The sequence below is a fragment of the Ursus maritimus genome, unplaced genomic scaffold, assembly GCF_017311325.1.
Source record: "Ursus maritimus isolate PB19 unplaced genomic scaffold, ASM1731132v1 scaffold_12, whole genome shotgun sequence".
Lineage (NCBI taxonomy): Eukaryota > Metazoa > Chordata > Mammalia > Carnivora > Ursidae > Ursus > Ursus maritimus.
Window position 1 is genome coordinate 47,715,441 of NW_024423564.1, and position 26,798 is coordinate 47,742,238.

The window sequence follows — 26,798 nt, forward strand, 5'->3', positions numbered from 1 at the left end:
TATCAATAGCTGCTTGAAAAACTACCTAAAATAATGGCTGTGACAGACCCAGTTAAGGTAACCAAAATGACTCTTATACAATCCCTTTCTGTTAAGTGCAAGTGGAATCTGTGACTTCTCTCTAACCAACGGTATATGGCAAAAGCAATGAAATATCACTTTCTTGATCAGGTTTATTATATGGCAAAAGTGATAGGATGTCACCTTTGATTATGTTAAATTATAAGACTCTGTCTTAGCAGATTGGGGCAAGAAATAAAGAGCCACATTGGGAACTACCTATGGAGAAGGCCATGTTGCCAGGAACCGTGAGTGGCCTGCAGGACCTAAGAGAAGTCTTTATCCAACAACCAATAAGAAGCTGAGCCCCAGATACGGAGTTGCAAGGAAATAGATGATGCCAAAAACCTGAATGAACTTAGAAGTGGATACTTTGCTAGTCAAGATTCAGATGAAAAAGAAGCTTGTTCAATACCTTCATTGCACTGTTGTGAGATCCTCCACAGAGAATCCAACTAGATTATTACCTGACTCCTGACCCAGGGAAATTGTGAGAAAATAAATGTGTGTTGTTTCTAGCTGCTAATTTTGTGTTGATTTGTTATATATCAATAAAAAGTAATACAGTGTCTTGAAATAAAAATGATTTATTATTTATTTAACTTATTAATTTATCATTATTATTGTTGTTGATGGCAATATTTTCAGGCAATTTGCCAAAACCCTCCCTCTGGCCACAACAATTTACATCCACCCTACATACAAAAATCTCTCACACTCATTAAAGAGCAGAAATCTTATCCAATTAGAGGATTAAGTTAAAAGTTCTCTATCTTGGGGCGCCTGGGTGGTGCAGTCGTTAAGCGTCTGCCTTCGGCTCAGGGCGTGATCCTAGCGTTCTGGGATCGAGCCCCACATCAGGCTTCTCCGCTAGGAGCCTGCTTCTCCCTCTCCCACTCCGCCTTCTTGTGTTCCTTCTCTCGCTGGCTGTCTCTCTGTGTCAAATAAATAAATAAAATCTTAAAAAAAAAAAAGTTCTGTATCTTATGCCTCACATTCAAGTCCAGATAAGGCTCTTCTAGTATGGACCTTGTAAATCTGTTGATGTGTAACACAAAAAGACAAACTCAGCATACAATGGCATGATATCAGCTCTCAGAGCACTCTACTTTTGGACAAGAAAAACTGGGATTCAGTTCTGTTCCCTAGGAGTGATTTCAATGTCTCCTAACTCCCTCCTTAGACTCTTGCCTCTCTTTTCTGTACTATCCTTCCTTTACTATAAGAAATGTCCTATATAGCTAAACGGCATTCTCAGTCTTCAGCCTGCCCATAGCAAGTTAGAGGCCTACAAGTCTCTTTTCATTTTAAGCTTTGTCACTTTTCATCCAATCTAATTCAACTACCTTAAAAAGCACTGTGTTTACATGGTATGAAATTATAATCCACTACATGAGAAAAATGCCACAATCACAAATCTCTTCAAGGCGGGTCTTTCTCTACTTTGGGTTGAGACTCAGGAAACCCTAAGATAATATGTTTAAAATTCTTTGAAGGCTTTTGTCTGGTTGAAAGGGTCTATAAGGCACTGCCTTAAATCTTCCAGAGTTCTTATCAAGCAGTATTATAGCTATAATATTGATTTGATCTTAACCCTGAGGCCACATTTACTGTCGGAACCTCAATTTGAGGCTCTTACTTACTTTGAGAACCTTTTGTCAATTTGAGAAATTAGAGTTGAGAAATAGTGTTATTTTCTAACCCAGCAAGACTTGGGTTGAAAATATTTCTTCTCAATTTTGCTTGAAAACTGAAAGCTTCCTTCTTTAGTTCATCTGTGTCTTGTAGTACCTTCGCATAAGTAGCTAAAAAGAGTCATTTTCAAAATTTTGCCTAGAAATTTCCCCAGCCAGATCTAGGGTTCATTAGGCAATTTCTCTATCTTCCAAGTAACTTCAGGCAACAAACTCGATTTTTCTGCCGAAACTTAATTAACATGGCCTACCCTTTCTCCAGTCTTCCATAGCGACTTCCCCATTCTTCCTCCATTAACAGTTTACTTAACGTTCATATCTCTTCCAGCTATTCACTCAAAATGCCAATGTCATATATTTTGCACTGGGAACTGTACCCGAGTTTCTACATCTGAACAACAGCCCCCCAAGGAGCTTTTTCACATCTATGCTTGATCTAGGTGACAGGATCCTGAACTTGGAGCTGGTTTGACTCCAAGTCAAATGGGGATAGGACTTTGGGGGGAGAGGCGAATGTATTCACAGGTGCTGGGGATGTGAATTGTTGTGGCAGAGTACAGAGATGGATGGCTTCCAAATATGGTTATCAACACTTCCTTACACCTGTGTACATATATCCCACTCTTGCCATCAAAAGGCAAAAATCTATTTCCTCTCTCCCTGAAACTGGCCTGGTCTCATGACTTGCTGGAATGCAGCTGAAATGACATTCTGGGCCCAAATGTTAATAAGACCTGCTTTCTACCTCGTGGAAGACAGTCACTAGACTAGAATATGTCAAGAGACCACATTGTCCAGGATATGATGCCTTTTTGGTCATTTTAGTCCCAGCTCTTCTCAGGTGAATGTGGCCTCAGTTAGCTTATACAACATATAAAAACCATCCAATTTAGCCCAGTCAATGCATAGAACTATGAGAAGTAATACTTTTTTTGTCATCAAATTTTATAATATTTTTTTAAAGACAGCAACAGATAACTGAAACAAATCTTGATCATGGAACCACATACAACACAGTTACATTACATGTCAGTTAAAATTCTTGTTCCCTTATGTATAGCTCTAACCTATATATATTCAAGCCACTTAAGTTGCTTATGTCCATGAAAATAAAGTATATGAATAATGTGCAATTGAGAATAGTTGGCTTTTTTTAAGATTTTATTTATGTATTTGAAAAAGAGAGAGAGAGAATGAACAGGGGGAAGGCAGAAGGAGAAACAGACTCTGCACTGAGCAGGGAGTCTGATGTGGAGCTCCATCCCAGTACCCTGGGATCATGACCTGAGCCAAGGGTAGACATTTAACCAACTGAGCCACCCAGGTGCCCCAAAAATAGTTTTTTAAATTATTTAATGATTTCATTAAACATATTTGATTAGGATGAGTCAGAAAGACTAAGGGTTGAATAAGAAATATAGCTGGACTCCACAAACGTGTAGGAATTTATTGCCTGATATCCTGTTTGTTATATGGTAGCTATAAATTTCTCACAAATGCATGACAAAAGGTAGAGTGACTGATATTAAACTAGTATGTCCCTATTAGTTATGCTTTAATTTGTACAATTTATTCACATATTAGGCAGGAGGCTGGATTAATACACTTAAGAGAAGCTCAAATTTAATTGTTCTCTTCAGTTTTCTTTTTCTCATTATCATTCTATCCTCATTAATTGAAGCTACAGTGCCTTGTAGTTAGCAATAATCAAGCAAAAGTTCTGTTTTAGACCTGAAACATACATAACTAACCAAGCTCTACAAAGTGTAGGTTAGGAAAATATAAACCCTATGCCACGATTAAATATAAACATACTCAGATAATCATTGCTTTTTCCATAAGGAAACTGAATTTCAGGGAGATTAAGTATCTTGCCCAAGATTGCATCTAATTCTGTCTGTATCATAAGCCTATGCCTTTCTCTTTTTTCTTTCCCTCTGTGTACCACAGTGTCCCCTAGAAACTAAGGTGCTCTGTAAGGTGTAAAATCCGTGAATATAACATTGAACAGATGCTGGTTTGTAGTCTTCTTAGTCTTCTTAGTAGTTGAATGCAACTCTAGAAAGTACTAGTCTCTTATTGAACATATTACTTTTGATTATTAGTCACTTGCTATGGCTACCCTCATTTTCTGTAACATTATAAATTCCATTACAATATATCAGTTCTTAATTATACTATGCCAACTTCCTCATCTCTCAAGAAAAACATCAAGGACAGAGAAAAATAAATTCCACTTACCAAAATATATTGCTACCTTTTATTAGGTGTTTACTATGTGCTTCCAACAATTCTATATCTAAGAAATTTATATATAATAACTTCATATCTAAGGACTAGTATCACTTATCATTGTTACTCAGGGTGTCATGGGAAGAAAGATTTTCCCTAAAAATCAAGACAGACAGCAAGATAATTTGTGTTATTGCAAAAGGTTAGTGTAATGAAATTATTGTGCCCAGGTAGTTAATTTATCTGGATACACCACCAGTAAACAAAGCAGGAGAAAGAACCATGGATCTTTACCAAATCTAACTCAGGAAGCTTGCAAAAAATTTAGCTTCCTGGTTAATGCCTTCAGAGATTCTAATTAATTAGTTTATCAGTCATGGGTCCAGCAAGGGTCAGAAGAAGTGATTCAAAGAGTTTATTCAAAGACTATTTTAAACAACAAATTAATAACAACAAAAAAAAAGTTCCAACATCACAATTTTAAAGATTTTTTTTTTTTTTTGAGAGAGAGCAAGCACAAGCTGGGGAGAGAGGCAGAGAGAGAGGGAGAAGCAGACTCCCCACTAAGCCAACATGGAGTCCAATGCGGGCTTGATCCTAGGACCCTAAGATCATGATGTGAGCTGAAGGCAGATGCTTTACCAACTGAACTACCCAGGTGCCCTACAACATCACAATTTTAAATAAAGTGCCATAAGAACTATGCTGGCACCTGAGGCAAAAGGAAAAACAGGTAACGGTAATCCTGTCTTTATTTAAAATTTTGATACTGTGTTCACCATGGATTTTTCCATTATTTTGATTTTTTAAAAAACAGTACCTTAAGATATTATCCATCTTAATTATTGAGTTTTTATGGTACATTCCTTTCCCTTAAATTTTATATTCAAGGCATATGCCTGAGTCTGCTCAGACCACTTACGTCCTTGCCACAGAGTATGTGACGTCACCAGACAAACAGAGCACCACTTCTGACTGCTTAGATTCACATCACAGCTTTACTATTTATCAACCCTATGGCTTCAGATTACTTACTTCACTTCTTTAAAAACTTATTTCATTGACATCTTGTGAAAATTAAATAAAACAATCCTTATGAAACACTACAATGTCTGGCACAAAGTAAGTTCTTAATAAATATGAGCTAGTGTTGTTATATGTGGAGTTCTAATTTAATTTGGCTAATTAAGGAAGAACAGTTTGTCTTTTTATGGTCTTATAGACTAAAATAAAGCATTTGTTTAGAATTTTAGATAGTGTCAGTGGCAACAAAGAAAATCTCTGCTTGTGACTCATTCCAGACAGACTAGATTTATCCAATAGCACTTTCTGAAGTGATGGAAATATTCCATAATGTATGCTGTCCAATATGGTAGCCACTAGCCATGTGGTTTGACATGTGGCTAGTGCAAATGAAAAACCCCAAATTTTTATTTCATGTTAATTGATTTAAATTTATATAGCCATATGTAGCTAGCAGCTACTTTACTGAACAATAGAACAACACAGGTACGGAACACTGATTATTAATCAACTTTTTTTATGCCATAAGAAAAAGGAGAATAAATGTGAAAGGATATACCAAAAGACTTGTCACAAAGATGTCCACTAAAAGCTGTTTTCCCTTATCCAAACCCAAAGGACTAGCATTTTTTTTTTTTTACCACTCCAACTTTTGCTGATTCTCCCACACAGATTATATCCAAAGTTTGCAGTCTTTGCATAGGACACCAAAGTGGGAACCACAAACTCAGGAATGTACAAGATGACCCATTGGGGTGCCAGAAGAAAATACAGTTAGAGTGCATGATATTTATTTTTAATAAAGATATGAGGTGGCCCAGTTAGTTGAGTGCCTGGCTCTTAGTATTGGCTCAGGTCATGATCTCAGGGGTGTAGGATCAAGCCCTGTGTTGGGCTCTGTGCTAGCATGGAGTTTGTTTGAGATTCTCTATCCCTCTGCCTCTCCCATTCATGTATGCTCTCTCTAAATTAAAAATAAATAAATCTTTTATATATGTGTATATATATATGTGTGTGTGTGTGTGTGTGTATATATTAATTTATCAGAGAAAGAGAGAGAGAAAGAAAGCACAAGCAGGGAGAATAGCAGGTAGAGGGAGAAGCAGTCTCCCTGCTGAGCAAGGAGCCCAATGTAGAACTTGATCCCAGGACCCTGGGATCATGACCTGAGCCGAAGGCAGATGCTTAACTAACTAAGCCACCCCGTCTCCATACGTAATAGGGATGCCTGGGTGCCCCTAGTTAACTGTATTTTTAAAATAAAGATTTTAAAATAGTAAAATCTTTACAATACTATGTGATAAAATGGGGGAATTGACTGTAAAAACGTTTTGCCATTATAATGAAAAGAGTTGTTGATCCTAAAGATGAATTACAGGTTTTTATTTTGCAGAAGATACGTGTTCCAAATTTGCTGATTTTTTCCCAGTATGAAAGGTAACTGTTAGGTTGCTGTTACCTATCACATATTTAAATAAATTAATAAATTCATCTCTTTGAGGTAAAAGTAATATTTCAACAATAAGCAAGAAATAATTGCTTTTCAAAAGAATTTCTTGCTGTGTAGAGAGTATCTGGAAAAAAGATGCTTAGAATTGTTCCATTCTTTGGTGTTGCTGCCAAAAATGCTGTATATCACCCATAAAAACATTCATATCTGCAGACTCTAAAACCTAAGCAACATAATTGTTTTACCTTCCTAAAATTCTCACAAGTGACATTTTAAGGGATTTGAAACTCCTTTTTAAAAATTGAAAGTACAACTTTGTATAGTTAAGTTAAAAAGAAAAACAATTGAATCAGGGATGAAAAACATTGACAAGATGAAACTCAACATAAACTTTTCATAATTCATGCATAAACTTAATAATCTTGTATAATATTTTTAACAGAATACTTCATGGTTGCTTTTTTGCCATTTGGACTTATGTCTTTTTCAACGATGACAGTCATAAAAATCAGAAATTAAAAAAAAAATGAAACCAGAATTAGACCTTTACATCGCTATGTCACAAAATGTTAAAGCAAGATTAAAACTCAGTGATGCATATTCAATCACATTGCTTTCCCCCAAATTTAATGAATTTATATATTAATAATATTTTAGTGAAAGCAAAAGTGATTTTATATCTTTAATCTTCACCTCATTCTAAAATGTCTACTTGTATATATAATATTTATATAATACACTAGTACCATAACATGTATTTTTTTAAGATATATATTGAGAAGGTCCAACTTCTTTACTGAAATATGTGAGTTATCAGAAATGTTTGTTTAAACAGTTTATTTCTTACATCACTCTGTATGTTTTGACTTTCTAATTAGGTTGAGAAAGCTTTGGCACATATAGTTTTTGAACTTCTCACAGTCTTTAGGACATTGGTTAGCATATAAGAATAGGCAATAATAAAAATATGTATCACTTATCAAATGCTATGTCAATAATTATATTTACGCTTTATAGTATAGTACAAGCTGCTAGGTAATTTTTTGTTTAAACCTCACAGCATATCTATGAGGTAAGCAATATGATCCTCTTATGTTATGCTAAGAAACTGATAGAGCACCTAAACAACTTTCTCAAGTTTGCAAAGTTAGTTAAGGGACAAAACTGTAATTTAAATACATTTTTTCTGGATCTGAGTATTAATATTACTAACAAAATAATTATAGTAATAATAATGTCTAAAATCTATTGAGTTATTACATGCCAGCATTCTAAGTGCATTGTATCATATAACCCACACAAGAATTCTATTAAGTAGGTACTATTCTAGTTATCTATTCAGTACCTAGAGTTTAAAATAGAATTTAAATAACCCACGCTAGTAATTGGCAGAGGTAATATTCAAGCCCTAGAGACTCTCTCTTAAGTATACCCTGTTGCCCCTCAAGGCTGTGCTCTTTCTAATATGGCACCCTTCTTACAGATTGACACTCACCAACAATGATATAATCATTGTTAAACTCATCATCCTAAGATCATTTCTAGGTTTTCATACTTTAAATGAATTCTTCAAAAAGTTAAGATTGCTGAAGATCAAAATGTTGGAAGCCAAAGGCAGAGAGATGAATTGGAAAATTTTAAAAATTGCCCACACAAATTAAGTTCTTGACTTTTTAGGTAATTTAAGTATAACTATTTTGCTAACTTGTTCAATTTAGCTTTAGAATTATCTCACTTCTCCACTTCACTGAGCATATCTGCTGATAGGGACAATGTAAAGGAAAGTTCTTTTCATAATTAGACAAGAATACTAAGATATTCACTGTAAAATATGTGGCAATTTGGTGAGCCATTATTTAAATCAGTTTTTGTTTTGTTTGTTTTAATGTCACTTGTGAATATTGCATCCTAGGCTTTCTACCTATGGCATCTCGGAATTCAAGTCACTTGCAAAAAATTTAGATTGGAAGACTGTACATTGTCTATTAACAATCTACCTTTTGTGGCTATTTTTTGCTATTGACTGAAAGGCTTTCAAGGAAAATGGGATATAAGATGCAGATATACATTTTGCTTACCACAATGAAAATTATTCTGCTGAATATTGAGGAATCCTAAGTTTAAACCACTTTGTGTATTTCCCCAGAGTCTGTGGAACACTTACTGTGACTGTGTAGTTTCATTTCTGTTGAAAGAAAATTTAGTCTCAATTCAGTGATTATAATGCTATGTTGTATTAATAAGCCTCCTATTATGCTAAACCAGCTGGACACACTTGACTAACTCTGGAAGGCAGTGGATGAATATGTTAGCTGTCTGGCCCAAGTTCCAACTTTCCATCTGTGAGTTGGCCCCATTTGCTGATACTGCTACTTGGGAGATTATTAATAAAGAAAGTTAGACAAGTGTTTATAAGAGCAGTTGAAAGGTGGGCACAGAAGGGGAAGATACAGAAGGCATTTGGAAATACAACTGTTATTATTCATTAGGCTTTTCAAACTTAGACCTCTTAGATCTGAGAAAAAGCTTGAGCTCCAGATAAAATAGTTATAGGAGGATTTTCAATTCAGTTCAGTTTAATTCGACAAATACTGTTTCACTATCCCCACTAGGAGTGAATCCAAATGAGATATTTTTCTTCAGTAACAGTGTATTGTTGGGTAGAGCCACAGACTGAGTAACCCTGGATGTGACCTTTCAAACAAATCTCTGGAAAGAACCAAATATGAGGCAAGTCCAGGACTTTTTTTTTTTCTTTTCAGATTCTCATTCATTCTCATTCTCTCTCTCTCTCATACCCTCTTACCAATTTAGCTATCAATCTTATTTACAAAGAATAATTAAACATAGATCATGAGGGTAAATATTCAAGTGGCTTGATGTTTTCTTCAAAAGCAAAGATGTCTCTTGAACAGAATTATATCATTGAACAAGAGTGAAAATAACAGCTTTAATCATATACTAAAACACTTCCTGTACTTTACAAATAATATTTCTTACTAATAGTCTGACATATTGACAATTCTCTGTCATATATTAGATTACAGAAATATATGGATTAATTAGATTGTGGAGAACATTATGTGAACTTCTGGTACAGTCAAAAGAGAATAAAGATGCTCTGATTTTCAGGTATTTGCAATGTTAGCAAAAGCTTTACTGAAAAGGCCCTTTGTTAAGATGAGATTTCATGAAATTTTCAATAAACACCAATGAGGATCCACTATATATCAAGCAGAACTTTGAACATCTAGCAAGAGAAAAAAAATGCAAAAGCATATGTTCACAAGATTATGTGGTGAACATGATAATAGAGGTAAGATCAAGGGAATATGTTACCATGGATTGCTATAGATAATGTGTAAAAAAAGTTGTGAGACAAGACTTTAAAGAAGAGCAGAGTTAATCTACTCCTTTAAGTAAAGAAGTTCACTGGCAGGGAAAAAAAACAGGAAAAATATTCTAGACCCAGAAAATCTGAGAGAAAATGATAGATAATATTCATGGAGCAATTGCTGGACATTTTACTAAAATTCTAAGAATGGGCTAGCTCATTAAATCCTGATTTAGAAAAAATCTTATATACTAGGTAATTTTATTTCAATTGTAAAAATAAGATGCTAAATATCAGATTGGTTAAGCAACTTACCAAAAATCTGAGAACTAACAAATGGTAGTGCCATTATTTAAACCAAGATAGTATGACACCATAACCCATGCTTTTATTTGTTTGTTTCAAGTTTTTGATTAAATTCTAGTTAGTTAAATTGGTGTAATACTGGTTTCAGGAGAATTTAGTGATACATCACTTACATATAACACCCAGTACTCATCACCAACAAGTACCCCCCCTTAACGCCCATCACCCATTTAGCCCATCTCTCTCCCACCTCTCATGCTTTTAAATAATACGTTATACTACTTCCCAAAGGTCTTGAGATGAAAAATAGCATGATGTTTCCAGGGGAGTTCAATGAGGTACTTGCTTAAAGTAAAAAAAAAAAAATCTATCTATCATCTATCTATCTATCTATCTATCTATCTATCTATCTATCTAATCTATGATATTGTGTAGTCTTGGTTTCTGAGAAAGTAGTTACTAGAGACACATTAATTATGTCTTATTGTTTTGCACCCAACAGGAGACTCTAAGTTCTTTGATACACAAAGACTGATTTTTTTTTTAAGATTTTATTTATTTATTTGACAGAGAGAAAAACAGCCAGCAAGAGAGGGAACACAGGCAGGGGGAGTGGGAGAGGAAGAAGCAGGCTCCCAGCAAAGCAGGGATCCCAATGTGGGGCTCGATGCCAGGACTCTGGGATCACACCCTGAGCCGAAGGCAGGCGCTTAATGACTGAGCCACCCAGGCGCCCCAAAGACTGATTTTTTTTTTTTTATCTATACTTCTCACTGTACTGAATAAAGTATAAAATTCCTTTTTTTCTATTTTTTTTTTTGTTTTTCACCTATTCAGGAACTATTCATCTTCTTTCCAATAAGTTTCTAATTTTTGTTAAGAAATCACTCCTCTTCTTTTAATACATGAGTTTGGTGAAGCTAACTTCACCCTAAGGGGGACATAGGAACGAGCCAGGAAAATAAGACCATCACATACGTCTAAACACAAAGATTGGTTTCATAGATGACATATGACCAATCACAGTCAATGAGAAATGTTCTTGAAGTTTATGGGGGTATATTGAGAAGAAAGAATTACTCTTTCTGCTCAGGTTTATGACAGAATAGTATGCAAGGCATGAGTTACTGTTAATCATCTTGCCACGACATTTTGGCAACAATTCTTATTCTGCCTAAGTATAAAAGTAATAATGAAGAAAGATATATGACATTATTTGAGTCCCAACTGGGGATAGTAATTGAAACTAGCTCAACTTGGGAGTTTCAGTTATGTAAATTAATACAAACGTTTCTTGTTTAGGCTAGTTTCGGTCTGACTTTGTGTGTCCTAAAACAAAAGAAATTTATTATTTTATGTTCTGGAGGTCAGAAGTCCAGAATCAGTATCACTGGGCCAAAACCAAATTGCCAGCAGTGCTGTATTTCCTCTGGAGGCTTTAGGGAAGAACGCATTACTTGTCTTTTCGCCTTCTTATTGGTTGTTGACATTCTTTGGCTTGTGGTCACATCACCCCAATCTTCAAGGCTAACATCTTCAAATCTTCCTCTGTCCCATCTTCTTATCTCCTTTTCCTTTCTGTGTGTAAGATCCCTTTGGCTCCTTTTTATAAGGATACATGTATTGCTTTTAGGATCCACCTAGGTTATCCACCCAAAGATGGACAATCTCTCCCTCTCAAAATCCTTAACATAATCACAACCACGAAGGCTTATTTTGCCATATAAGGTAACATTTACACATTCCAGATATTAGGACATGTATATCTTTCAAGGGGGGGATTTTTCAGCCTACCACAACTCCCAATGGCCCCTACTTCCCAGTAGTCACACACTTGTGTAATACCCTCTCCTTGGGTGGTGACTGGACCTAGCAACTTACTTCTAATGAATAGAATGTGGAAAAAGTGTTATAATGGCACTTCTCTGATCTGGGTATAAAACACTTTGATTTCCATCTTGCCAGTCTTATCTCTTTCCATTGCTTTCATGGTTTACATATCTTGATAAAGTAAACTGCCAAACTGGATACGCCCTTGTAGCAAGGAACTCAGGGAGGCCTCTGTCCAATAGCCACTGAGAATGTGAGGCTCTCAGTCCAACAGCACATGAGAAACTGAATCCTGCCAACAGCTATTTGAATAACCTTAAGAGCAGAATCCTTCCCTAGCAGAATCTTTTGATGAAAATACTTTAGGCAACACGTTGATTATAGCCTATGAGAGATCCTAAAGCAAAGGAGTCTGTTAAGCCATTCCCAGATTCTTGACCCAAAGAAATGGTGAGATGGTAAATGCTGTTTTAAGCCACTAAATTTTCAAATAATTTGTCAGGCAGTAACAAATAACTAACAAGGAATTAAGTGAATATTCATTGAATAAAGTGATAAATGAATGAGACTTAATCAGTGTGAACAATTGGTCTATGTATGATAGAAAATGGGTAAAAACAGGAGAAAGGTATGCTCTGGAAAAAGATTCAGGTGTAGTAATCAATCAGTGATAATTTGTAATTGTCACAGAGATGGTACACTGTTCTGTGTTACTAAATGAACAAATTTTATCTGGGTATAAATTAGAAGTAAAATATCTACTATCGAGTGTATCTACATGAAAGCTTTGGTCAACGTAGAAAAAGCCACCAGTAAAACTGATTCTGTGTGTTTTGGTAATGACGCCAATGTGTTCTTTACTCCCTTTATTTTCTGAAAACCTGTGCATCTGTCTGCTATTGTTATCTAACAAGCAAACACAAAAATTTCAGTGTCAAACAACAATAAGCATTTTTTTTTTTTTGCTATCGTATCTATCGTTTGAATGAGTGAGTAGAAAATTAGTTGATCTAGATGAGTTTCATCTGAGCAGCTCTAATTTGTAGGTTAACTCTCAGTCAGACCTACAAGCTCCTCATCTCCTGGAACCAGCTGGCTCCCAGGATATATTCTTCTCAAGGCACTGGCCAGAAGACAAGTAAAAACATTCAATGGGTCTTAAGTAGGGTTGCCAGATAAAATATAGGATAGCCAGTTAAATTCGAAATTCAGATAAACAACAAATAGTTTTTAGTGTGAGAAACTATTTGGAACATTTTATGTAAGTATCATAAAATGTTTGGGACATACTTATACCAAGATACAGTTTATCTGAATTTCAAATTTAACTGAACATCCTGTAGTTTTATTTGCTAAATCTGGTAATCCTAGTCTTAAACCATAGGTGTAGAACTGGTATATCATTGCTTCTATCCAAATTTTATTGGCCAAAGAGAGCCAAAGACTGAGCCCAAAATAAAAGGTCAGTACACATATGTCATGGAGAGAAGGAAGTGAATATTTTGCACAACGACCTAATCTACCATGATTTGTCAAGCCTTGCAAAAAGACGAATAAAATGTAAGTTACATATTTTAGACTATTTTTTTAGTTTTGAAAAACACGTGCATAATGTCAGTATTACAAAATAACATTGTAGGTTCTATAGGCTATAAAGTAAAATTAGTCCCACTATCTTTGTTCGTATGTTTTATAGAAAAGGTAATATACAAATATTTTGTCTACTTAGAAATATGTCAGTAGAATTTCAATACCCATTTCCTAAAATAATAGCATTTTCCGATTTCAATTCCTCCATGCATAATTTTGTGCCTATATGTATTAAAATAATTCTGTGTTTATCTGAATACTTCTTTTTTATCATACCTGGCTACAGCACAAATTTCTGTTTTATGTCTGGCTAGACAACCTATTCCAAGAACAGTTTCGAACATCTTTATATGTTGGAAGTTTTCTTTTAATTAAAAAAAAAAGAAAACTAACACTACTTTTTAAAGCAGTTTTAGTTTAGCAGCTTAAAGCAGCAATATCAAGGGGAAAATACAGAGATTTCTTGTATAACCCCTGCCCCTACCCATGCATAGCTTCCCCCAATTGTCAACCTCTCTCACCAGAGTGGTACATTTGTCACAACTGATGAACCTTTATTAACACATTAGAATCCCAGAGTCTGTAGTTTATCTTTCCATTCTCTCTATGGCTTTGGACAAATGTATAATGACATGTATTTCATTATTATGGTATCATACAGAGTATTTTTCACTGCCTTAAAAAGTCCTCTGCAATCTACCTACTCATTTTGCCCCTTTCCTTCAACCTCTGACAACCATTGATCTTTTTACTATCTCCATAATTTTATCTTTTCCAGATTGTCATATAGTTGGAATCATATAGTGTGTAGCCTTCTCAGATTGGCTTCTTTCACTTAATAATATGCATTTATGTTTCCTCCATATATTTCCGTGACTTGATAGCTCATTTCTCTTAGTGCTGAATAATATTCCATTGCCTGAATGTAGCATAGATTATTTATCTATTCACCTACCGAAGGACATCTTGGTTGCTTCCAAGTTAGGGCAATCATAAACTAAGCTGTTACAAACATCCATGTGTAGGTTTTTGTGTGAAGAAAGTTTTCAACTCCTTTAGGTGAGGTAAATACCACAGAGTATGATTGCTTCATAATACGGTAAGAGTATATTTGGTTTTGTAAGAAGCTGCCAAACTGTCTTCCAAAGTGGGTATACCATTCTGTATGCCCACTAGCAATTAATGAGAGCTCCTGTTGCTCCACATCCTCATCAGCATTTGGTGTTGTCAGTATTCCAGATGTTGCCCATTTCAGTAGGTTCTGTAGTGGTATCTCCTTGTTTTAATTTTCATTTCCCTGATGACATATGATGTGGAGCATCTTTTCATATGCTAGTTTTCCATCTGTATATCTTCTTTGGTGAGGAATCTCTTAAGATCTTTGGCCCATTTTTTAATCAGGTTGCTTGTTTTCTTATTGTTGAATTTTAAGAATTCTTTGTATATTTTGGATAACAGTCCTATATTGGATATGTCTTACATAAATATTTTCTCCCAGTCTGTGGATTGTCTTCTCATTCCCTTGACAGTGTCTTTCATAGCACAGAAGTTTTTAAGTTTCCCCGCACAGAAGTTTTTAAGCACAGCTGATCAATTTATTTCATGCATCATGACTTTGATGTTGCATCTAAAAAGGGATCGCCATACCCAAGGTCACTTAGGTTTTCCTCTCTGTTATCTTCTAGGTGTTTTATAGTTCAACAGTTTATATTTAGGTCTGTGATCCATTTTGAATTCATTTTTTTGAAAGGTGTAAGGTCTGTGCCTAGGTTCATTTTTTTGCATGCAAAGTCCACTCATTCTAGCACCATTTGTTGAAAAGGATATTTTTGTTCCTTTCTATTGCTTTTGCTCTTTTGTCAAAGATCTGTTGACTATATTTAAGTAGGTCTATTTCTAGGCTCTCTATTCTGTCCCATTGATCTATTTGTCTCTTCTTTCACCAATACCATACTGACTTGATTACTGTGGCTGTATAATAAGTCTTAAAGTCGAGTAGTGTCAATCCTCTGACTTTGTTCTTCTGCTTCATTACTGACATGACTATTCTGGATTTGTCTCTTCATATGAGCTTCAGAATCAACTTGTTGATATCCACAAAATACTTGCTAAGATTTTGTTTGGGATTACATTCGATCTATAAATCAGGTTGCGAAGAACTAAAAAAAAAAATAAGTATGTTTTTGTATGGATTATTTTATAAAATCAGAGCCCATTTTTTTAAATTATTATTTTAATTCCACTTAGTTAACACGCAGTGTTATATTAGTTTCAGGTGTACAATATAGTAATTTAACACTTCCATACAACATCCTGTGATCATCACAACAAGTGTACTTCTTAATCCCATCACCTATTTCACCCATCCTCTCACCCACGTCCCCTCTGGTAATGATCAGATTGTTCTCTATAGATAAGGGTTTGTTTCTTGGTTGGCATCTCTCTTTTTCTTCTCTATGATCATTTGTTTTGTTTCTTAAATTCCACATATGAGTGAAATCATATGGTATTTATCTTTCTTTTATTTCTTTCTTATCTTTCTTCTTATTTCACTTAGCATAATACTCTCTAGCTCCACCCGTATCATTGTAAATGGCAAGATTTCATTCTTTTTTTGTGGCTGAGTAATATTCCTTTCTGTGTGTGTGTGTGTGTGTGTGTGTGTGTGTGTGTCTGAGTACTACATCTTCTTTACCCATTCATCAGTTGATGGATACTTGGGCTGTTTTCATAGTTTGGTAATTGTACATAATGCTGCTATAAACATTGGGGTGCACATATCCCTAAGAACTAGTATTTTTGTATGTAAACACATATTTTGTGTATAAATACCTAGTAGGGCAATTCCTGCATTGTAGAGTTGTTCTATTTTTAACTTTTTGAGGAATCTCCATGCTATTTTCCAGAGTAGCTATATCATTTTGCATTCCCACCAACAGTGCAAAAGAGTTGATTTTAGCCATTCTGACAGGTGTGAGGTAATACACATTATAGTTTTGATTTGTACTTCCCTGATGATAAGTGATGTTGAGCATCTTTTCATGTGTCTGTTGGTCACCAGTATGCCTTCTTTGAAAAAATGTTCATTCATGTCTATACATGTTTTTTTAATAAGTTTTTAAAATATTTTGGATACTAACTAACCCTTCATCAGATATGTCATTTGCAAATACCTTCTCCCATTCTGTAGGTTGCCTTTTAGTTTTATTGATTGTTTCCTTCGCTGTGTAGAAGCTTTTTATTTTGATGTAGTCCCAATAGTTTAATTTTGCTTCTGTTTCCCTTGTCTCAGGAGACATATCTAAAAAAAGTTGCTACCGTGGATGTCAAAGAAATTACTGCCTGTGTTCTCTTCTAGAATTTTTGCAGTTTCAAGTCTCACATTAAGGTCTTTAATCCATTTTGAATTTATTTTAGTGTCTGGTGTAAAAAAGTAGTCCAGTTTCATTCTTTTGCATGTTACTATCCAGTTTTCCCAACACTATTTGTTGAAGAGATTGTCTTTTTCCCATTAGATATTCTTTCCTACTTTGTTGAATACTAATGACCATATAGTTGTGGGTTTGTTTCTGAGTTTTCTGTTCTGTTCCATAGATCTATATGTCTATTTTTGTGCCAGTACCATACTGTTTTGATCACTACAGCTTCGTAATATAACTTGAAGTCTGGAATTGTGATGCCTCCAGGTTTGTTTGTTTGTTTTTGTTCTTTGTTTTTTTTTCTTTCTCAAGATTGCTTTGTCGATTTGGTCTTCCATACAAATTTTACGATTATTTGTTCTAGCTAAGATCAGAGTCCATTTAAACATCTCTGATAATTTTGATTTAATAATAGAACTGTTTTGCTCTAGATTAATGGACCATTCTCTCTTGTCCTAGTTTAGATGTGATTTGTACTTACTCAGCTCCTACTATATGCTCTGGCATGGCATACTTTTAAAAAATACAAAGTGAAGCAATATTAATATTATCTCTCAGCAGAGATCATTGAGAAACAAACAGAGAAGCAAGAACATTGACAATGTGGGAGCATATCTTGACTATTTGAATGAGAAACTACTGTGAGAAGTACATTGCCTTTTGGATGCCTTAATATTTATCCCTTCACTCATTTATTCATTATTTACTCTACAAGCATTTCTTGTGTCTATTGAATAAAAGACATTGGGCTAGATGCTGAGGAAAGAATGAAGAAGGCACAAATCATCTAAAATAATATAACAAACACATTTTTCCTTCAGTACAAGATAACATACCACATCCTTTACATACATTGTTGCATATAATCATCACTGTATGCCAAATAAGTTGAGAGTTTTATTCTCATTATACTAGTTAAGAAACAGGGCTATGAGGCTGGACTCGCCAAAGATTATGAATTTAATGATTCATACGACCAGAATTTAAACACAAATCTTTTTCTCTTTCCCTTCTAGAAATCATGCTCTTTACCCTAATTTCACTGTCTGATAAGGAAAACTTCTATGAATGTAGAAGACAGCATTGTGCAGGGTTTGAGAACATGTGCTTTGGAATCAAATAAACTCAGGTCCAATTTTTGAAAACCCAGGGCTGTGCAATGCTGCACAAGTTACTTAAAGCTTCAATGTTCAGTTTATTTATAAGAGAGAAAAATGGACAAAACATCATTGCTATCACAGGCTTCTTAACTAGCATCGTGCCTGGAACATAATGTCTATAGTCTAGTAGGCACTCAGTAAACCCTGGTGGGACAAATGTAATAAAGCATATTAAGTGCGTTACACACTCTATCCAGCACATCGTCAGTATTTAATAAATGTCAAATTCCCAAAACTCCCCCTGACTACTGGAGTTCTGATTTCTAATAAATTCTTGACTTTTTTTTCAAATGTATTTTTTCTTTGTTTCACAAACTCCCCCAATTTGTTATAATGGCTAGTTTTAATTCAGTAGCAGTTAAAACTTTTATATTAACTTATTTAAATCAATAAAAAATAATTAGTGAACCTCTGCTTTACTGAAATATGTGATTAATTGTGTTATATAGGAAACATTGTTATCACTGATTTTGTCATATCACATTTAATCCACACAGCAATTTCAGGAGGAAACTGGGTTTAATAATGTTAATAAGAAACAAATGTTAGCCTGGCTTTATCCTCAGACTCTGTGCCATAATAATCAAACTCCATAATATTTCATGGACATGTGAATTTTATAAAATACATAAATCTATCTGTGTATACATAAGACAGATCAAAATACAGAAGAATAATTTTTCATTCCTGTATAATCATTCTGACTTATCATAGTTGTAATGTAGGGGTCTGTACGAATTATTAAGTACACTCCAGGTCTGAAAGAGTGATCAGTTTTATTTTATTTTATTTTTGAGAGCAATCAGTTTTAGATTAATTTTGTCTGGTAATCTGCTTCACATAACCACTGCTTTATTCCCCCAAGCAATGAAGCTACATTCTTCTTAAAGAAAATCTTCAAACATAGCCTTTTCAGACTGGTTGGTGTGGTGTACCACTATTAGGTAGAAGGAAAGCAGGTAAGAAATCTGATATATTTCTTTGACTGAACGGATGTTGCGCTATTCACCATTAAGAGTATAGGAGGGTCAAGTATTTTTTTTAAAGGTAGGATATCAAACTTAACATTATTTGGTCTAGAGCTCAATTTTAACTCAGATTAGTTCTAGGATATAATATAAAGCTGGAGGGAGTATAAAATAGCTTTAGACTCAGGATAATTTTATTTGAATTTCATGTCCTTCCTCTACTAGCTGTGTGACCTTGGGAATGTACTTGTGATCTTGTTTTTTTTTTTCTCTTTTCTAAATAAAGATGATAATATTAGATAATATTTCCTTTACAAGGCTGTTATAAGGATGAAATAAAGTATATAAGATGCTTAGAACAGATCCTAGCATAGTTCGAGATACCCAGGAAAGGTGTCTATTAGGCAATTTAATGCATGGTGACGTTGAGAAACAATTTTGTTGGTGTTCTCTTAATCAGCCTTTCCTTATTCAAAGGGAGCTATACTATAGCACCATAACTTTGCAACGTATTGGGTACATCTATATCCCAAAGCAAGCGTACACTTTTATTGCAGATATAAATAGTAACTGTTCAGTTTATCTGAAGATACCATTCACATGAAAGCTCCATTGTTAGCTGTAATCTTAACATTGAATATAGTCAGTCTTGAGTTTTGAGTCCCAGGCTTTGTAAGCAGAAAGCAAGCTAGGGTTTTAGAAACTCAGAATGACAAGCCAGTGTTTCTGCCAGTCTGTTCAGTGGTGTGTCCATGCTGATTTCAAATCAAATAATCATCACTCGATTGGTGAGTCCGATGATGCTTTTATCACAGCAGGATACATTCTCCTTGTCAAAATTGGAACCAATTATGCAAATGAAATTTGAAGAGTTCATTAGCTAAATGATAATTGGAGCAACTTGCATTAAAGAAATGATATACAAAACTTTTATCAAAACTTTTATCATTTTTACAATAACCTTTAACAGGCTTCTTAGTAAATGATAAGTAGTAAATAAAGATTTTAGAATTATTTTATAGATATTTAATGGATTCACAGCTGACATTCTGTTCACAATTCATTTTAATATTTGTTCCTTTGCTGACATTTTCTTGGTTAAAATATATTGTTTATAGTACTAATAGGAAAGATATGAGGCATTATTGAAAGGTGTTTCATTGTCAATTAAAACAAATGTAAATTCAATAAACTTTTATTGGAAGAAAATTTAAGCTTTCCTAATCATTCCAGGTAGATTTGATAAACCCCACAGATAAATGGCAATGATAACATCTATCACTGGCACTGGCCTTATTTATTCAATGAATTTGAAAGAATTTTCTCTTTTTTTTAATTCCCAGAAAAGTTTGTGTTGAATTGATATTACTTTTTCCTTAAATATTTGTTAAAACTTACCAATGAAATCATCTGCCCTGGAGCTTTATTTGTGGTACATTTTAATTTTAAGTGAGTTTCTAATGGATAGCATATACATGAGTCTGGATTTTCTTTCTTTTTTCTTTTTTTTTTAAACCCAATATGACTATCTCTATGTTCAAACTGGGATATTTAGATCATTAATATGCAATGTAATTACTTATATGGTTAAGTTCATCATCTTCCTATTTGTTTCCTATATGCCTCGCTTCTTCTTGTTCCTTTTTTCCTCTTTTTTCTTAACTTGTGAAGTCACTAAGCATTTTTTATAATTCCCTTTTATTTCTCTTATCATCTTGTTAACTATAACTTTTTTCATTTTAGTGGTGGCATTAAAGTTTACAGTATATATCTTTAACTTTTACAGTGCATCTCCAAGTGATATACTACTTTCTGCATAATATAAGAATCTAAGAATAGTATAATTTTGTTTCTCTCTTTCTGGCCTTAATGCTATCATTGCCATACATTTTACTTACAGTTATGAAATATAACTCACAATGCCTTGTTTCAATGGTTAATATCTTTTAAAAAGACTAATAAGAAAACAGTTAATATATTTACCCACATGGTTATCATTCCCAGCACTCTTCATTCATTTGTGGAGACCTAGATTTCTATTGTATCATTTTTGTTCTATCCAAAGAACTTATTTTAATATTTCTTGTAGTGTGAATCACCTGGTAATGAATTCTTTCAGCTTTTGCTGTTTAATCACTTTTTAAATGTATTTTTGCTAGGTATAGAATTCTCGATTGAGTGGTATCATTCTTTCTACACTTTTAAAGTGTTGCTGTATTTCCTTCTTGCTTGCATTGTTTCCAAGGACAATTCTGCTGTCATCTTTAAATTTGTTTTTTTCTATTACATGTGACTTTTTTTTTCCTCTGGTTGATTTTACAATTTTCTCTTTATTGTAAGTTTTGAGGAATTTGATCATTGATGTTCTTTAGTTTACTTTCCCACATGGTTCTTATTTTCGCAATTCATTGAGCTTGGATCTGTAGGCTCACTTGGCTACCCCTCACTTTAGGGACTCCGATTTTACAATATGTAAATATGGGCTTCTTGAAGTTGTCCTAGCAGCTCAATGATGCTCTTTTCATTTATTTTAGCATACTTTTGACTTTGGTCTTTTTTATATCTTCCATGTTTCTACTTAATTTTTGAACATATGGAATATAATTATAATAATTATTTTAATGTCATTGTCTACTAATTCTAACATCTGTGTCTATTCTCGCTCCATTTCAATTTACTGATTATTCTCACTGTGGGCCATGTTCCCGTGCTTTCTTGCATACCAGATAGTATTTAGTTGGGTGCCATACATCGTGAACTTTATCTTTTTGGATGTAGAATATCTTGGTACTCCTAAAAATATCCTTGAGCTTTATTGTGAGATAATATTTCTTTTTAGTCTTGCTTTTATATTCTGTAGGTGAGTCCTGAGCAATGCTAAACCTAGGGCTAATTATTCCCCCACAACTGAAGAAAGATCTTCATCATTTATCTATGCAACGCTCTATAAATGAATTTTCCATTTAGGCTGGTGGGGAAAAGTACGAGTACAGAGGCAGTGTTCCGTATTTGCTGCATCCTCAAGTTGTTTATTCACAGGCGTGCACTGATCACTACACAGCTGAGTATCTGGCAGGAGTTTTCTGTAAATCTCAAGGGTTTTTTTTTTTTTTTTCTTCATGCAGCTCTCTGGTACTCTGTTAAGCCATATCAATTTTTTTGAACTCCTTACTAATTTTCTCAACTCAGAGAGTCAGCCGATTTTTACCTGAATTCCTCCTCCCTGAGCGGTAGCCTGGAATCTCTCTCAAGGCACTAAGCTCAGGAAATTGTAGAGCTTATCATATTTGTTTCTTGTTTTTCATAGGTCATCTTTTGTAACCTAATTCCAGTGTCTCAAAAACAATTGTTCCATATATTTGTCTCCTTTTTCATCTTTTTCTGGACTGTTTCAGATTTGAGTGTAAATACAGATCCCGTTACTCCATCATATTAGATTTTAATCTAGACATGAATATAGTAATTGAATTCCTATTTTTTTCCTCTAAAAAGCCCATGTTCTTTACTGTTGTGCTATAGTACATTATTACAGACACTGTTGTGTTACTTTTAAAGAAAAAGAAAGACATCACTTTTTCTCTACAAGGAATTCTAAAGATATACAAGAGGTACTAAGAAGGTAGTTGGAGAGCTCACATCTCATTAAGGAAATAGAGAACACTGTCAGCTATAAGGAGAGGTGGGAAAAAATAAGTAATGGAAGGCTAAAGCCTGGGTCTGCCACTGAAGCCAGAAATCCAGTGAGGAATGAACAAGAGGGTTGCCAAGCTAATATCCACATCCAAGTTATGGTTGGACAGCACAAACTTGTAGTAAGCCAAACTTGATGGTTCCAGCAAACACCGTAGCCCAGAAGCAGGAGCAGAGGACAGAAAGCTAAATGTGAGGATAATGTAGGGCTTGATACTGGAATGCCAAGAAAGGGGTAGGTCAGAGAAAGAAGGGATGTCAGCAATTGAAGTAATAGAATTCAGGTAACTGAGTTGGCAAAAAAAGAGCACCAGTTAGACATAAGGGGACTATTTAATAATTTAAGAGAATAATATTCTAAAATATCAGTATCAATATCTTGTGCATGAGAGGAAGAAAGGCAAGAAATGACAAGTGAGGATATTTTGATTTTGAACAGTACTGAGTAAACTCAGGGATAATACTTTATTCTTTTATTTATGGTACATGACTGATCAGAAGTGGAAATGAAAGTTAACAGAGGCAGAGGGTAATTGACCATGAGATCAAGTGTCTAAAAGATAGTAAATGCACTGAAAGGAATAATATTTTTGAGCCAGATGCTGTAGAATTCTAGGCAGAGAGACACTCACGGAAGGGAGTGAATGTAGATGCACAGCACAGTCCCCAGTGCTGAAGCGCTGAGGTAAGATAGTCAGTCAGTGAGGTGTCTGGCTCGGGGACAAAACCCCGTGTGTGATCTCTCTGGCCAAACCATACCTGATAACAAAGCTTTGTCTCTTAAGTCTCATTGAGGAAATTTGCCCTCCCCACATCAGAGGTGGTGCCCAGCCAGTGCACTGCAGTTTTCTGGAAGGAATTGCAGACAAGGACTCAATCCCCTATCCTAGGGACAGCCAGACATACTCATATTCATATTTGCATTCCTAACCTAGGCACCTTCATTCAAAAGCCTCCTTACTGAGGGCTTTGGCTAAGGTACTTTTCTTCACTTTCACTCAGAACATTTCTACTCCTATCCATCACAGACACATGTGTACACACAGAAGCCTATAAAAAAATCAGGAACCTTTTGTTCAGGGCTTCTTGACAGTAAGATGATTTCTTCTGTCTGTCATAATCCAACTGACTCTTGTCTGGTGCTAATCCATGGAAAGAAATGGAATACTAAAGAGCCATTGTTACTTTTTGCCTCTTGCTTGCTCTGTCACTGTAAGTGAATAAAGTCCTAAATGTTACTTTCAATTTGTTTCATTGTCCTAATTAGCCACCTTGATATCTGGCTCATCGACAGTCAGAGCTTAAAAAATTAACCATTTTCAAATTAAAATGAAATTATTTCAAGCTCTATATGTAACTAAAATATAAAGCCCCTGCTAGTATCAGTGAAAGAATGTTATATTGTCCTGATACAAAGTTTTACATATGGGGTACCTGGGTGGCTCAGTCCATCAAGCTACCAGGTCTTGATTTCAGCTCAGGTCATGATTTCAGGGTCCTGGGATGAGCCCAGCATAGGTCTCCATGCTCAGTGGGGAGTCTGCCTGAGGATTCTCTCTCCCTCTCTCTCTCCCCCGCCACTCTCAAAATAAATAAATCTTTAAAACAACAACATCAACAAAGTTTTACATATGAAGATTTTTTTCCTCTATGAGTTTCTGCAGACTGGACAAAAAGTCAGAACCAGTTAGTGAGGTTAATCACAGCATTCTTATTAATTGATACAGAATATTACAATAATATCAATTAAGCAAAATTTATGTTGATTACTTAAAAACACCATGATAGAATATGTGGCTGATATTAAAAATGTTTTTTGAAGTCCAGAAAGTTACCAATTTTACAAAATTTATAGTGTTGGATTCAGTGTGTAACATAGCAGACACACAGTAAACATTTATGTTTTTTTTTACATTTATGATTTTCAACTAAATTAAATATGCCACTGTTTTATTTTGAATTTGATCTTTGTTGTTCATACATCATCCAATCATCTATACAGTTTTCACTGCATACTTTATTATGTTTCTACTACCTTACTATGTCCTAAATAAAAAGATGAAAAATGCATGGTTCCTGACCTCAATGAAATATCAGTGTTTATACAAGACAAGCTCTCTTATGAAGACCATCATTTGGTATCGATAAAGCAGCTTTAATGAAACTGTACTAAAATCTTAAGAAGAACATGAGCAACTTTTAAACATTAGAAGTTATAGAGCAATTCAGTAATGTGGCAGGATACAAAATCAATGCTCAGAAATCAGTTGAATTTCTATACATGAACAATGAGACTGAAGAAAGAGAAATTAAGGAATCCATTCCATTTACAATAGCACCAAAAATCATACCTTATCTCAGAGTTAACTTAACCAGAGACGTGAAGGATCTATATTCTAGAAACTACAAATCACTTTTGAAAGACATTGAAGAAGACACAAAAAGATTGAAAAACATTCCATGCTCATGGATCGGAAGAATAAACATAGTTAAAATGTCTATGTCTCTAGACTTTGGGCAACTAATCTTTGACAAAGCAGGAAAAAACATCCAGTGGAAAAAAGACAGTCTCTTCAATAAATGGTGCTGGGAAAATTGGACAGCTACATGCAAAAAAATGAAACTTGACCACTCTCTCACACCATACACAAAGATAAACTCCAAATGGATGAAAGACCTCAATGTGAGACAGGAATCCATCAAAATCCTAGAGGAGAACATAGGCTGCAACCTCTTTGACATCGGCCACAGCAACCTTTTTCATGACACATCTCCAAAGGCAAGAGAAACAAAAGAAAAAATGAACTTGTGGGACTTCATCAAGATAAAAAGCTTCTGCACAGCCAAGGAAACAGTCAAAAAAACTAAGAGGCAGCCCACGGAATGGGAGAATATATTTGCAAATGATACTACAGATAAAAGACTGGTATCCAAGATCTACAAAGAACTTCTCAAACTCAATACATGTGAAACAAATAATCAAATCATAAAATGGGCAGAAGATATGAATAGACACTTTTCCAATGAAGACATACAAATGGCTAACAGAGACACATGAAAAAATGTTCAAATCATTAGCCATCAGGGAAATTCAAATCAAAACCACCTTGAGATACCACCTTACACCAGTTAGAATGGCAAAAATGGACAAGGCAGGACACAACAAATGTTGGAGAGGATGTGGAGAAAGGGGATCACATTGTTGGTGGGAATGCAAGTTGGTACAGCCATTTTGGAAAACAGTGTGGAAGTCCCTTAAAAAGTTAAAAATTGAGCTACCTTATGATCCAGCAATTGCACTACTGGGTATTTACCCCAAAGATACAGACGTAGTGAAGAGAAGGGCCATATGCACCCCAATGTTCATAGCAGCATTGTCCACAATAGCTAAATCGTGGAAGGAGCTGAAATGCCCTTCGACAGACGACTGGATTAAGAAGATGTGGTCCATATATACATGGAATATTACTCAGCCATCAAAAATAACGATTTCTCAACATTTGCTACAACATGGATGGGACTGGAGGAGATAATGCCAAGCGAAATAAGTCAAGCAGAGAAAGACAATTATCATATGGTTTCACTCATTTATGGAACATAAGAAGTAGGAAGATCAGTAGGAGAAGAAAGGGAAGAAGAAGGGGGTGTAAATAGAAGGGGGGAAAGAACCATGAAAGACTATGGACTCTGAGAAACAAACTGAGGGCTTCAGAGGGAAGGGGGGTGAGGGATTGGGATAGGCTGGTGATGGGTATTAAGGAGGGCACGTATTGCGTGGTGCACTGGGTGTTACACGCAAGTAATGAATCATGGAACTTTACAACAAAAACTAGGGATGTACTGTATGGTGACTAACATAATATAATAAAAAATTATTATAATTAAAAATATAAAATAATAAAAGAAAAAATCAAGCTAAAAAAAAATAAAAACCCGCCTACCTGAGGAGAGAGGGCAAATGCTAAGTTTTTATCTCAGTAAAAACTGTACCAAGAAATTTGGTAGGGAAATACTTGATCTGTAAATGCCTTTTTATGTGTGG